The 15,347-nt window shown below is 47.7% G+C and overlaps 1 pseudogene; it reads left to right on the forward strand.

Annotated features, from left to right (window-relative positions):
• The first annotated feature begins 1,593 nt into the window (after positions 1 to 1,593).
• On the forward strand, positions 1,594 to 13,972 carry LOC132779736 (zinc finger protein 850-like; annotated as a pseudogene).
• Positions 13,973 to 15,347: the final 1,375 nt, after the last annotated feature.

Below are 15,347 nucleotides of genomic sequence, written 5' to 3' on the forward strand. Positions count from 1 at the left end.
CATTGAAGTCCCCCAGCACAAGAAGCCGTTGGGACTCCAATGCCAGGCTCGAGACCACCCCTGCTAGCTCAGGTAGGGAGACCGTAGTGCAGCGAGGTGGGCGGTACACTAGCAGAATCCCTATTCTGTCCCGGTCACCCACCCTCAGGTGGACACATTCGAAATTAGTTGACTGCGGGATGGGGCCTCTGGTCAGGGGGATGGAATTTTTATAGACTACCGCAACTCCGCCTCCCCACCCGCCAGGTCTCGATTGGTGCTGTACGGAGAAACCTGGTGGACAAAGCTGGGTCAAATTTACTCCTCCAGCTTCGTCCAGCCAGGTCTCCTTAATGCACGCCAGATCTGCCCGTTCCTCCAAAATTAAATCTTGGATGAAGGATGTTTTCCCGTTGACAGATCTGGTGTTCAGCAACAAATTCCACAACGCCAAATCTGCTTGCCCTGAGAACAATGCCAAAGTCCACATCCCTGTTTTCCACACAGCAGAACCTGACTCCCCGCACAAGATCCAAGATGCCAAAAGTGCCCTTCTTCAGGAGAGAATGCCTCCAGAACATCGCCATATAGCCCAGAAAAACCTACAAGTGTGGGCGGAAGTGTGGGCCTGCCTTTGGGTGATGAGATAGGATTGTTGTTGTTGTTGTTGTTGTTGTTGTTGTTGTTGTGTGCTTTCAGATCTTTTCAGACTTAGGTTGACCCTGAGTGAGGGCCGGGTAAATGACCTTGGAGGGCCTTAGTTTGAGGACCCCTGCCTCACAGTCTCTCCCGTCGTTTTCCTTGAAGGTCATCAAAAAGTGTTCTCTTATCTAAATCCCACTTCCCTGGACTTTCCCTCTTTCAGGCTGTTTTGCATATGCTTATTTGGGCATTGTTGAGGTGGCTTCTATGGGAAGATCGCTCAGAGCAGATGCCCTTTCTTCCCAGGTTGGGATTTATTGTGTTGGTCACTGCAAAGACATTCCTCGGAAGGACCCTGGGTGGAACGCCTGTGTTTCTCGAGCTCTCCTTCCGCTGCTGGAATCCTTCCCTTGGACAGAGGACGAGGAAGAAAAGGGGGAAGAGGGCAAAGACGTGGTCAGGAAGAAGACGTTGTGGGTGGAGCTGTGCTTGTCTGTGCATGCCATCCTGGGGCTGAGCCAAGGGGTGAGTGGCCCAAAGGGGACTTCCTCCAGCAGAGACTCATCATGTGAACGTCTCCACCAAGCCTCAATGTGGTTTTGGATTAGGTGGGTGGAGAGGCAGGGTCTTGGTCAGCTGCAGGATTCCTTTGGGAAAAGACAGAAAATTTGGTGGCAGCAGGCATCTAATTTGGTGTATTGTCCAAGGCTTTCATGGCTGGAATAACTGGGTTGTAGGTTTTTTTTGGGTTGTATGGCTATGTTTTAGAAGCATTCTCTCCTGATGTTTTGCCTGCATCTCTGGCAGACATCCTCAAGGGTTGTGAGATTTGTTGGAAACTGGGATATTAGGTTTATATATCTGTGGAAGGTCCAAGGTGGGAGAAAGAACTCTTGTCTGTTGGGGCCAGGTGGTAATGTTTCAGTTGGCAACCTTGATCTATCAAACCTCACAACCTCTGAGGAAGCCTGCCACAGATGCAGGCGATACGTCAGGTAAAAATGCTTCTAGAACATGGCCATACAACCCGAAAAACCTACAACACCCCATCTAATTTGGGATGCTCAGAAAGCAGCCCTGGGACTCCTGATGGGAAGGGAGGCAGCACAGCCATCTTGGTGTCCCTTCTGAGCATTGAGCCCATTCCTGGTCATTCAGGGACACGCGTGATCCAGCGAACGGTGCCCTTGAGTCTTGCCAAGGACCGCTCCTTTCTCCCGGCCTGCCTGTCTTCCATTCCTTTTCCACATTTCTCTTCATCCCAATAAAATCAATATGATGCCCCAGAATTAGGATTTCCCCATTTTTCCTTCTCTCGTTCCTTTTTCTCTTCCTCCATCCCTCTCTCCTTCTGAATCCATTCCCTTCTTTTCAAAGAACCATTCATTCCCACGGCTGGTCTCTGGATATGTGGGTGAGGCCCCAGTGTCGGCCTTTCTTGGTATTTCCATTCTCAACGTGACCCATGAAGGGGAAGGGGGAAATCTTGGAGGTAGAGAAGGTCTCTGGCTTCCATCCTTGATCTTTCTCTTCTTTCTTCACCAGGGAAGTGAGGACTCTTTGGAGCGACCTCTTGGATGCAGTAAGGAAGCCAATAACACAGGGAGAAGACATCCTCTCGAGGCGATGATCTTGCTGAATTCTTGACTTCACTTACAGATAACAAAGGAATAAAGAAGAGTCAAGTCTCTGTATTGGAATTCAACACGCGTATCATTCTTGACATGGAGGAGAAAGCGTCTAAATGCCTGGAGTGTGGAAAGAGCTTCACTCGGAGGCATCATCTGCAGCAACATGTAAAGACTCACACTGGGGAGAAACCCTATTCCTGCCTGGAGTGTGGACAGAGCTTTGCTCATAGTTCAAGTCTACGTACACATAAAAGAACTCACACTGGGGAGAAACCCTATACATGCCTGGAATGTGGACAGAGCTTTGCTTATAGTTCATATCTACGTTCACATCAAAGCACTCACACTGGGGAGAAACCCTATAAATGCCTGGAATGTAGACAGAGCTTCACTGTGAGTGGCCATCTACATAGACATCAAAAGACCCACACTGGGGAGAAACCTTATAAATGCCTGGAATGTGGTCAGAGCTTCACTCAGAGTTCAAGTCTACGTACACATCAAAGGATTCACACTGGGGAGAAACCCTATAAATGCCTGGAATGTGGACAGAGCTTCACTGTGAGTGGCCATCTACATAGACATCAAAAGACCCACACTGGGGAGAAACCCTATTTCTGCCTGGAATGTGGTCAGAGCTTCACTCAGAGTTCAAGTCTACGTACACATCAAAGGATTCACACTGGGGAGAAACCCTATAAATGCCTGGAATGTGGACAGAGCTTCACTGTGAGTGGCCATCTACATAGACATCAAAAGACCCACACTGGGGAGAAACCCTATTTCTGCCTGGAGTGTGGACAGAGCTTCACTCAGAGTTCACATTTACATTCACATCAAAGGATTCACACTGGGGAGAAACCCTATAAATGCCAGGAATGTGGACAGAGCTTCACTCATAGTTCGGGTCTACATTCACATCAAAGGACTCACACTGGGGAGAAACCCTATTCCTGCCTGGAGTGTGGACAGAGCTTTGCTCGTCGTTCACATCTACATTCACATGAAAGGACTCACACTGGGGAGAAACCCTATACATGCCTGGAATGTGGACAGACCTTCACTCAGAGTTCAGGTTTACGTTCACATCAAAGGAGTCACACTGGAGAAAAACCCTATAAATGCCTGGAATGTGGACAGAGCTTCACTCAGAGTGGCCATCTACATAGACATCAAAAGACCCACACTGGGGAGAAACCTTATAAATGCCTGGAATGTGGTCAGAGCTTCACTCGGAGTTCAAATCTACGTACACATCAAAGGATTCACACTGGAGAGAAACCCTATTCCCGGGAGATAAATAAATCTAATAATGAGACCCCCCCCCCCCCCCCCCATGCAGGAAAAGCACAATCCAAGTATCCCTGAGAGATGGCACGTGGAAAGAGCGTCCCTGAGAGTTGACGTCTATATAGACCTAGACTTCCCATTGGAGGGAACTGTGGTCATTGATCCCAGAGAGACTCTAAGGCAGAGCTCTCCAAACTTTTCATGTTGGTGTCACGTTTTAGACATGCATCCTTTCGTGACACTGTAATTCAGTTTAAGTAGCCAGACAGAGGTTAAACCAACTCCATATAAGATTTTCAATACATATAATAATATATGCAGATAGGTTTCATATACTCTTTCTGTATAAATAATCCTTGTGTAGTTTCCTCTGTAGCTGCTCCGTGTATTTCACCGCAAACATTGTTACTAATACATTTTATTTCCTTACTTTTATCAACTTATTCATTTTAGTGGTAATTACTGCAGTTCAATCAATAAATTGGGCAGATAAACATGTCATGACAGTACTTAGACTTGAACGCCCCCGCACTCCACTTCTGTCGTGAGTATCTGAGGGGAGGAGAATGACCAGGGACACAATCAGCCCGGTGGGAAGTTCTCAGAATTAGACCCAGGTCTGTTTGTTCATTGGTTCGTGTACTTTGTGTGTCCGTACAGGAGTGTTTGAGTGGCGTGTGCTTTTCCTGATTTATTTTTGTAGTTGTGACAGCCCCTCAATGAACTGTATGGTTTTTGTGCTGGTACAACTGTACCAGGAGCTCCATTTTGTTTGCTTTGCATTTAATGTTTCTTGCAGTCCTAAGTTTCAGGGACTCTGCAGATAGGTGGCTTGTTTTGGCTGCAATCATAGGGCAAGCCACCTGTTAATTATAGTTAGGTTCCCTGGTCCCGCCCCTTTTTGAGTTTTAGTGGGAACAGGAGCCATTTTGAGTTAGTTCTCACAGAGAAGCCTTTTGCACAGGACATAAAACGAAGTAGCTCCTGTAGAAAGCTTCGTCTTCTACGGCTTGGCCGGGGAGATATTCAGCCTATAGCCTGGCCGGGGAGAAAAGGCCCCACAGCTTGGCTGAGGGATTTCAGCCGGCCATCACAGCAACCTGAACTCCTTCTTTTTCCCTGGAGGTCTACAAAGCTCTGTTGGGGCAAGGGTCGCTCGCGGAAGCCAGGCGCAGTTGGTACCGGGTGCAGGGACTCCACGCTAACAGAGGCAAGTACAGACTGCCCAGATTAGAAGTTAGGATTTCCCCATTAGTTGATTACAGTTCAGAAGATAGTGCCTGTTCGCTGTGGACAAGATTGAGAGAGAGCCAATAGACAGTTAAGAAAGCTTGAAAGTACCTGTTTGTTTTCATCAATAAAGAACTTTGTTGGGTTTACTTTAAGCATTCTAAAGACTCTGTTTGGGGGAATCTAAGGGCCTTTAATCTGAGGCAGCCGCGGCGTCCCGTTGGGCACACAGAATTTATGTCCTGTCTACAGTCATGTGCACAGGCCCAGCGTGCGACAGCGCAGTTTTAGCATTGTGTATTGTAAACGTACCATGTTTCTCATGAAAGGCACGTTTACGAAAAGGGGATTCGGAAGGGCGAAACCTCCCACTGGAAAGGCAGGTGGAGCTGGGGTCCAAGGCATCCTCTAAGGCAGTGGTTCTCAACCTGTGGATCCCCAGAAGTTTGGGCCTTCAACTCCCAGGACTCCTAACAGCTGGTAAACTGGCTGGGATTTCTGGGTGTTGTAGGCCAAAACCCCTGGGGAGAGACCCACAGGTTGAGAACCACGGCTCTAAGGTCCTTCTCAGCACCATTTTCCAACCTGTTGTGTTAGTCGCATCGCTCTGGGTTTGATTTTTATGCTTCCGTTCTTAAATGTATATTGTCTTTACATCATCTATTGCTTTTTTTCGGATATGACGTTAGTTTTAATTACCGCACATCTGAATCCCACATTTGGAGACAGCTGTCCCTCTGTGTTTGCAGGTGTCGTTTTCATGAATTAGGATGATGATGATGATGATGATGATTTTATTTGGTTCCTGCCTCTCCTCGTGGCTGAAGGCAGGTTATGACAGCTAAACACATAAAGTCATCTAAAACATTCTTTAAAATATACATATTAAAGCACATCTCAATGAATTGCATATTCAAATACATAGAACAAAGATTAAAACACAAATTGTGGTTTTTCGAATTCCTGTCTCAAACTGACTGGGTGTGACTGGAGTGTTGGTGTCTTGAGATAAATCACCTTCCTCATCTGAATCTCCTTCGACCTTTCAAGCGTCTTCCTGAAGGCACAAAGGGAGGAAACACACCAGACTCCTTGAATCCGCTTCTAAACCAGAGCGGCTCTTCTCTTTATTGTAATATTTACACAATATACGTGAGCACTGTAAATCATGTCCGTTCACATCAGGACACTCCGCCAGAACTGCATTCCAGCCTTATCAGGTCTTCTTCATCCAGCTTCCACAGGAAATGTCCACATCAGGGGTCCTCACACTACGGCCCACGGAAAACATGTGGCCCACTGAGGGCATTTATCCGACCCACCAAGGAAGAGGCCTCCCTCTCAGTGACCATTGGGCCTGGCAAGCGGCGTCATGCAAGCGCAGGCCTCACTCTGCAGCCTCTCTCGCCTGACTCGCGTCGCCTGGCAAGCCTGGCAAGCGGGAGGCTGCACCATGTGGCCCGCTTCGTGCAAAGCCCCTCGCCTGGATTGCGCCACCCGTTGAGCCTGGTAAGCAGGTGAGGGAAGCTGCCAGGTGAGGGAAGCCAGGTGAGGGAAGCTGCACAGCGCGGCCTGCCCTGGCCTTGCGTGAAGCCACTCGCCACTCGCCAGGCCTGACGGGCAGCGCAAGCCAGGCAAGGGACTTTGGGCGAAGCCAGGCCGTGCGGTGCAGCCTCCCTCGTCTGGCTTTCACCGCTTGCAAAGCTTGGTAATAATTAATAATAATAATCTTTATTCATACCCTGTCTCCATCTTCCCAACGGGGACTCGGGGCAGCTTACACGAGGCCAAGCCCAACAGCAGAATACAATAAATAAAATGGAAATGCACACAATAACATGATAAATTACACAAAATATATAAATATGGCAATATAATATTAAAATCAAACAACACAGTGATGGTGACAGTGGCCATGAGTGGGCCGCATGTACAGAGTAAAATACGAAAGCTAAGACACTAAAGACTAGTAACACGGGGTGAGAGAGGGATGGAGCAGGTTATTTGTGAAGGAGATACTCTTCGGACGTGAGGTCAAGAGAGGTCTTCGTACAGGAGAGGAGGACCAACGTTGAGGGTAGCAGCAATCTCAGGTTGTGTGATTAATCACCGGAAGTGCAACGGAAGAGACCGGTTTAGAGATTTCTCTGAAAGCTTTCTAAGGAGGGGAGAGACGAATCTCATCGGGCAGTGTATTCGATGGGCGGTGCAAGTCAGGCGAGAGAGGCTGGCATCGCCCGAAGCCCCTCGCCACTTTCCTTCTTGCCAGGTGAGACGGGCAGTGCGAGCCAGGCGAGGGGCTTCACGCAAGGCCAGGCCGCACGCCTTTTCCGATGAATGAGTCAGTAGAGTGCCTGTGTATTATATACTTACAAACTTGATGTCACAAATTGTTCTACTGTATGTGTGTATTCATGATGTGTGTTGTTTGTGGACCCAACCTCCTGGCAAAGGCTCTTGTGAGCCAAAACCGGTGGCAGGTTGGAGTCGACTGGTGTGTAACGAAGGGGATTTGACACGAATTGTGATGCCTGGCGTCTACTCGTATGCAGCAAAAAATGGGACATTGATGGACATTCAAGGACTGTTCTTACTCACAAGAAGGTTTTGTTTCATACTTCAAGAGAAGAACCAATTGTTTTTGCTTAATGTGAATGTGCACATCGTGAGGAGACAGCAAAGCCTAGAGAAGACAATTATGCTGGGGAAAGTGGAAGGGAAAAGGAAGAGGGGCCGACCAAGGGCAAGATGGATGGATGGCATCCTTGAAGGGACTGGACTGACCTTGAAGGAGCTGGGGGTGGTGACGGCTGACAGGGAGCTCTGACGTGGGCTGGTCCATGAGGTCACGAAGAGTCGGAGATGACTGAACGAATGAACAACAGATAAAGCGTGGCACTGAAGTTTGGCCAGGTACGTGTGAACTGCTGAGAGTCCCCCTCAGGAGGGGCGAGGAAAGCGGGACAGAAAGACTGTCAATCACAACAACAACAATAATAATATTGTCGAAGGCTTTCATGGCTGGAATCACTAGGTTCTTGTAGGTTTTTTTGGGCTATAGGGCCATGTTCTAGAGGCATTCTCTCCTGACGTTTCGCCTGCATCTATGGCAAGCATCCTCAGAGGGAGTGAGGTCTGTTGGAAATAGGACAATGGGTTGATATATCTGTGGAATGGCTGGGGTGGGGCAAAGAGCTCTCTGCTGAAGCTAGGTGTGAATGTTTCAGCTGACCACCTTCATTAGCATGTCAGACTACACAGAGAAGCCATTGAAATCCACAAGAAGCATGTGGACAATTTCAACAGAAAGGAGGAAACCATGAAAATGAACAAAACCTGGCTGTCAGTATTAAAAAACTCAAAAATTGCAAGAAGAAAACAGCAGAGAGGAAACAACCAGGCACAGATTAACACCTCCCAGCAAGAGATTTTCCCAGGCTCAGGCAGGCCTTCAAATGCTAATGAAGGTGATCAGCTGAAACATTCACACCTAGCTCCAGCAGAGAAGAGCTCCTTGCCCCACCCCAGCCATTCCACAGTTGTATAAACCCTTTTCCCTAGTTCCAACAGACCTCACTACCTCTGAGGAAGTTTGCCATAGATGCAGGAGAAAAATTTCCTCTAGAACATGGCCCTATAGCCCGAAAAAACCCACAAGAACCTAATAATATTCCTTCCTGCCTTCCTTCCTTCCTTTCTGGCGGGGCCTAGCGCGCCCCCTGCCGGCCTGGAGGGAGTGCGGGAGTGAGGGAGGGCGGAGCAGGGCGAGGCTTGGGCGCCCCCTTCCTTCCTTCCATCTTTCCTTCCATCTTTCCTTCCTTCCTTCCTTCCTTCCTTCCTTCCTTCCTTCCTTCCTTCCTTCCTTCCTTCCATCTTTCCTTCCTTCCTTCCTTCCTTCCTTTCCTTCCTTCCTTCCTTTCCTTCCTTCCTTCCTTCCTTCCTTCCTTTCTTCCTTCCTTCCTTCCTTTCCTTTCTTCCTTTCTTCCTTCCATCTTTCCATCTTTCCTTCCTCCCTCCCTCCCTCCTCCTGAGGAGAGGCTTCCCCTTTAAACATGCAGATGAGGCCAGGGCCAGCCTCCCGGGAGGGAGGGAGGGCGGCCAATCAGGAGCGCGGCTGCTCCGCCCAGGCCCCGCCCACTGCTCCCCCCTCTGCGCCGGAGAGCGGGAAGGGTGACGTCACTCAGGCCCGGCCCCCTTGGCCCCAGGCGGGCGCCATTTTGGGAGGAAGAGAGAGAGAGGCTGAGGTGAGCGGAGGGGGGAGGAGGGGGGTGGAGTGTCCCCTCCCCATGGACGAAGGGAGTGGCGCCCACCTTGGCCTTCGGAAGAGAGGAACCAGGAGGAGGAGGAGCTCGGGCTCAGCCCGGGAAGAAGGCAGGCAGGAAGGAAGGAAGGAAGGCCTCACTCTCGCCCCCCCCCCCCCGTCTCCTCACGGCTTGGCTCCTTCCAACACGGGGCAAACTCTGTCCCCGAAGGCAGGCTTCCCTGGCCGAAGTCCATCATCACCTTGGGATGCCAGGAGTGTCCCTCTCCCTCCCCGTATGGCTGCCTAGCCCTGCTCCAGAGAGGGGTGGGGGGGGGCACTCTCTCCTGACCTTTCCCCCACATACAACCTGAGACTGAGACAAACAGACAAACGAAACACAAAGTTTGCAGGCTTGGTATTCCATTAAATGTCCCTTGACCAGTCTCTGGCCCCTTGGAGTGGTGCCTCTGGTGTCGCTGCAAGAAGGGCTCAGGGTGCATTGCAGCAGGTGGTCTCTGGTTGGCTCTTCTCCACACTCGCATGGCGTGGACCCCACTTTGTGGAATCCCCATTTCTTGAGGTTGGCTCTGCATCTCGTGGGGCCAGAGCGCAGTCTATTCAGCGCCTTCCAAGTCGCCCCGTTCTCTATGTGCCAAGGGGGGGAGTCTCTCATTTGATATCATTCCCCAAATTGAGGTTCTGGGTTTCTGCCTGCCACTTTTGAACTCTTGCTTGCTGAGGTGTTCCTTCCAATGTCTCTGTAGATCTTAGAAAACTGTTTCTTGAGACATAAACACTGACACATACAGACACTGTGCAACTACATTGGATTTACAACTACATGGCTAACAAACAAACCAAGGGGAACTACATGTTCACTCACCATTCACGTACATGTACATGCACCCAAATATTACCGTATCCTTTTCTCCCTCCTTGGAGAAGCACACCTGTTAAGCCAGTCAGACCCTGCTTCCCTGCAGCCTGACAACGCGCAATTCCAAAACTTCCACAACGCCAAAACTTCTTTCCCTGAGATTTTGAGCCTTTGCGCAAGTAGCGTAGCGTAGGGTCCCAGCTATCATCCTTTTGCCGAAAGAACTCTTGTGTGTTGGAGGCAAGAGTAAATGGTGCAATTAATCACCTTGAAAAGCATTGAATGGCCTTGCAGCTTCAAAGCCTGCCTGCTTCCTGCCTGGAGGAATCCTTTGTTGGAAGGTGTTAGCTGGCCCTGATTGTTTCATGTCTGCAATTCCCCTGTTTTCAGAGTGCTGTTCTTTATTTACTATCTTTTATTTTTAATTACCGTGTCAGAAGCGAACCAAGGGTACGGTTGTAATGTACTTAAATACACAAAGTTTTTAAAACTCTACAAAAACACTTTCTGTCCTGATTTTAAGAGTTTATTTTACTACTCGGAGCCAGATTGTGTTTATTTATTTATTTTAATTTTATTTCAAAAAGGTAATACACCAACCATATATATTGCAGAAATATACACATACACATACATGGACAACCCACAGTACAGTGACCCCCCCGCCCACCCCCAGTGCTCCCCACCACCTTGGCTTCCGTCACGGATCCACGCAGGATTTACGCACATCTTGTTTCACTCTCGATACGTCTAATTCCGTAAATCCCTCTTGTTTTTATTTCTTGCGCTCTCCTCCCGTCAAGTGCGCTAAGGCCAGCTTCCAGTTCCGCTCAAATATTTCATGATTTTCATATTTCAAATTGCTAGAAATCTTAGCCATCTGTGCGTAATCCCACAGGTTCTCCTTCCAACCTTTGATGCTTAATGTTTTCTCCCCTTTCCAATCTTGGCCATTGTAATGTCTGCAGCCGCAAAGCTGTACAAACAAATCTCTCTCGGTCTGCTTGTTCTAACCTGTCTCTGAATATCCCTCATAGGCACACCCCTGGGGTGTTGTTGGTCTTTTTTACTTGTTTCCTTAATTATTCTTTCCCAAGAGACAGACCTGCCCCAGTTCACAAGACCACCAGACAGGAAAGAAAGTCCCTTCCTTCGTTTGGCGCCTCCAACAGGAACCTGTTTGTGTTTGGTCCAATTTGGCCAGGAGGGCTGGGGTTGTGTAGCATTTCATAGACATGGTCTCGGATTGGAGCTGCCACTGTCAATTTACATCCATTGTTCCACTGTTTTCTCAGATGTCAACATCTACACTTCTCCCTAAATCTTTTGCCCATGAGATCTTGGAGGCTTTAACACGATTATCTTCCAAGTTGTAGTGTAGGAAATATTTGTATCGTCTGGCTATTAAGCCTTTTCCCAGATCTGATATTGGGTTGTATGGCCATGTTCTAGAAGCATTCTCTCCTGATGTTTTGCTCATTAGGAATGCTCAGAAAGCAGACCTGGGGACTCGTGATGGGAAGGGAGGCAGCACAGCCATCTTGGTGTCCCTTCTGAGCATTGAGCCCATTCCTGGTCATTCAGGGACACACGTGATCCAGTGAACGGTGCCCTTGAGTCTTGCAAAGGACCGCTCCTTTCTCCTGGCCTGCCTGCCTTCCATTCCTAATAATAATAATAATAATAATAATAATAATAATAATCTTTATTTATACCCCGCCACCATCTCCCCATCTCCTCCTTACATGGGGCCAAGCCCTGACAACATATTACAGCAATAAAATCAAAGCATAAACAACAAACAGCAACATCAACGTCAAAATTACATTGATCTTTCTCTTCTTTCTTCACCAGGGAAGTGAGGACTCTTTGGAGCGACCTCTTGGATGCAGTAAGGAAACCAATAATAGAGGGAGAAGACATCCTCTCGAGGCGATGATCTTGCTGAATTCTTGACTTCACTTACGGATAACAAAGGAATAAAGAAGAGTCAAGTCTCTGTACTGGAATTCAACACCCGTTTCATTGTTGACATGGAGGAGAAAGCGTCTAAATGCCTGGAGTGTGGAAAGAGCTTCACTCGGAGGGATCGTCTGCAGCAACATGTAAAGACTCACACTGGGGAGAAACCCTATTCCTGCCTGGAGTGTGGAAAGAGCTTTGCTCATAATTCAAATCTACGTACACATCAAAGGATTCACACTGGGGAGAAACCCTATTCCTGCCTGGAGTGTGGGCAGAGCTTCACTCAGAGGGGTAATCTGCAGGAACATGTAAAGACTCACACTGGGGAGAAACCCTATTCCTGCCTGGAATGTGGACAGAGCTTTGCTCATAGTTCACATCTACATAGACATCAAAGGACTCACACTGGGGAGAAACCCTATACGTGCCTGGAGTGTGGACAGAGCTTTGCTCAGAATTCAAGTCTACGTACACATCAAAGGATTCACACTGGGGAAAAACCCTATAAGTGCCAGGAATGTGGACAGAGCTTTGCTGATAGATCAGGTCTTCGTTCACATCAAAGGAAACACACAGGGGAGAAACCCTATAAATGCCTGGAATGTGGACGGAGCTTCACTTGGAGTTCAAATCTACATGCACATCAAAGGATTCACACTGGGGAGAAACCGTATAAATGCCTGGAATGTGGACAGAGCTTTGCTCAGATTTCAGGTCTACATGCACATGAAAGGACACACACTGGGAAGAAACCTTATAAATGCCTGGACTGTAGACAGAGCTTTGCTGATAGTTCATATCTACGTAGGCATCAAATGACTCACACTGGGCAGAAACCCTATAATTGCCAGGAATGTGGACAGAGCTTTGCTCAGATTTCAGGTCTACGTAGACATGAAAGGACACACACTGGGGAGAAGCCCTATACATGCCTGCAATGTGGACAGAGCTTTGCTCAGATTTCAGGTCTACGTGCACATGAAAGGAAACACACTGGGGAGAAACCCTATAAATGCCAGGAATGTGGACAAAGCTTTGCTCATAATTCAAGTCTGCGTTCACATGAAGGGACACACACTGGGGAGAAACCCTATACATGCCTGGAATGTGGACGGAGCTTCACTTGGAGTTCAAATCTACATGCACATCAAAGGATTCACACTGGGGAGAAACCCTATAAATGCCTGGAATGTGGTCAGAGCTTCACTCAGAGTTCAAATCTACATATACATCAAAGGATTCACACTGGGGAGAAACCCTATAAATGCCTAGAATGTAGACAGAGCTTTGCTGATAATTCACATCTACGTAGGCATCAAATGACTCACACCGGGCAGAAACCCTATAATTGCCAGGAGTGTGGTCAGAGCTTCACTCAGAGTTCACATCTACGTACACATCAAAGGATTCACACTGGGGAGAAACCCTATAAATGCCAGGAATGTGATCGGAACTTTGCTTGTAATTCAAGTCTACGTAGGCATCAAAGGATTCACACTGGGGAGAAACCCTATAATTGCCAGGAATGTGGTCAGAGCTTCACTCAGAGTTCAAATCTACGTACACATCAAATGACTCACACTGGGCAGAGACCCTATAATTGCCAGGAATGTGGACAAAGCTTTGCTCAGATTTCAGGTCTACGTAAACATGAAAGGAAACACACAGGGGAGAAACCCTATAAATGACTGGAATGTGGACAGAGCTTCATTCATAGTTCAGGTCTCCGTTCACATCAAAGGACTCACACTGGAGAAAAACCCTAAACATGCATGGAGTGTGGAAAGACCTTTGCTTATAGTTCAGGTCTACGTTCCCATCTAAGGACTCACATGGATTTATTTATCGTGTCATCAGCAACCATTGTATTACAATTCTAACAGAGCAAAACAAACACACAGATTAAAAAGAACGGGGAAAAAACACACAGATTTTGCAAATTTGGTATTTGGTTAAATGTCCTTTGACCAGTCTCTGGCCACTTGGAGTGCCTCTGGGGTTGCCGCAAGAAGGTCCTCCCTTGTGCATCATGTGGCAGGGCTCAGGGTGCATTGCAGCAGGTGGTCAGTGGTTTGTTCTTCTCCGCACTCACATGCCGAGGATTCCACCCTGTAGCCCCATTTCTGAAGGTTGGCTCTGCATCTCATGGTGCCAGAGCACAGTCTGTTCAGCGCCTTCCAAGTCGCCCAGTCTTCTGTGTGTCCAGGGGGGAGTCTCTCATCTGGTATCACCCATGAATTGAGGTGCTGGGTTTGGGCCTGCCACTTTTGGACTCTCGCTTGCTGACTCACATGGATGAGAAACCATGTATAGACATAGCATAAAGTTATAGAATCATAGAATAATAGAGTTGGAAGAGATGACATGGGACATCCAATCCTTCGATGATTTTATAAGCTTCGTGTTCTTTTATGGATTTGACCAATTTTTAAAAATATTAATGATGTTCAATACAGTTTTAATATTTGTATATTTTAAGTTGTATTGCGACGCTTTTGATTTGTGAGCCGCTTTGAGTGTCCAAATGGAGAGAAAAAGCGGGAGGTAAATAAATATAATAATGATATAAATAAATAAATATAAATAAATATCATAATGAGAACCCCTCGCCATGCAGGAAAAGCACAATCCACGTATCCCTGAGAGATGACACGTGGAAAGAGCGTCCCTGAGAGTTGACGTGTACATAGACATAGACTTCCCATTGGAGGGAACTGTGGTCATTGATCCCAGAGAGACTCTAAGGCAGAGCTTTCCAAACTTTTCATGTTGGTGTCACGTTTTAGACACGCATCCTTTCGTGACACTGTAATTCAGTTTAAGTAGCCAGACAGAGGTTAAACCAACTCCGTTTAAGATTTTCAATACATCTAATAATATATACAGATAGGTTTCGTATAATCTTTCTGTATAAATAATCATTGTGCCGTTTCCTCTGTAGCTGCTCCGTGTATTTCACTGCAAACATTGTTACTAATACATTTTATTTCCTTACATTTATCAACTTATTCATTTTAGTGGTAATTACTGCAGTTCAATCAACAAATTGGGCAGATAGACATGTCATAACAGTACTTGGACTTGAACGCGCCCACAGTCCACTTCTGTCGTGATTATCTGAGGGGAGGAGAATGACCAGGGCCTACAGAGACACTTGCTGGAACACCTCAGCAAGTGAGAGTCCAAAAGTGGCAGGCTCAAACCCAGAAGCTCAACCAATGGCTAATACCAAACGAGAGACTCCCCCCTGGGCACACAGAAGACTGGGCGACTTGGAAGGGGCTGAACAGACTGCGCTCGGGCACCACGAGATGCAGAGCCAACCTTTAGATATGGGGCCACAAAGTGGAATCCACGACATGCGAGTGTGGAGAAGAGCCAACCCCTGACCACCTGCTGCAATGCACCCTGAGCCCTGCTTCCACATGATGCACAAGGGAGGACCTCCTTACGGCAACACCAGAGGCAGCACTCCAAGGGGCCAGAGACT

This window comes from Anolis sagrei, chromosome 4 (genome assembly GCF_037176765.1).
Source record: "Anolis sagrei isolate rAnoSag1 chromosome 4, rAnoSag1.mat, whole genome shotgun sequence".
In the NCBI taxonomy this organism is placed as follows: domain Eukaryota; kingdom Metazoa; phylum Chordata; class Lepidosauria; order Squamata; family Dactyloidae; genus Anolis; species Anolis sagrei.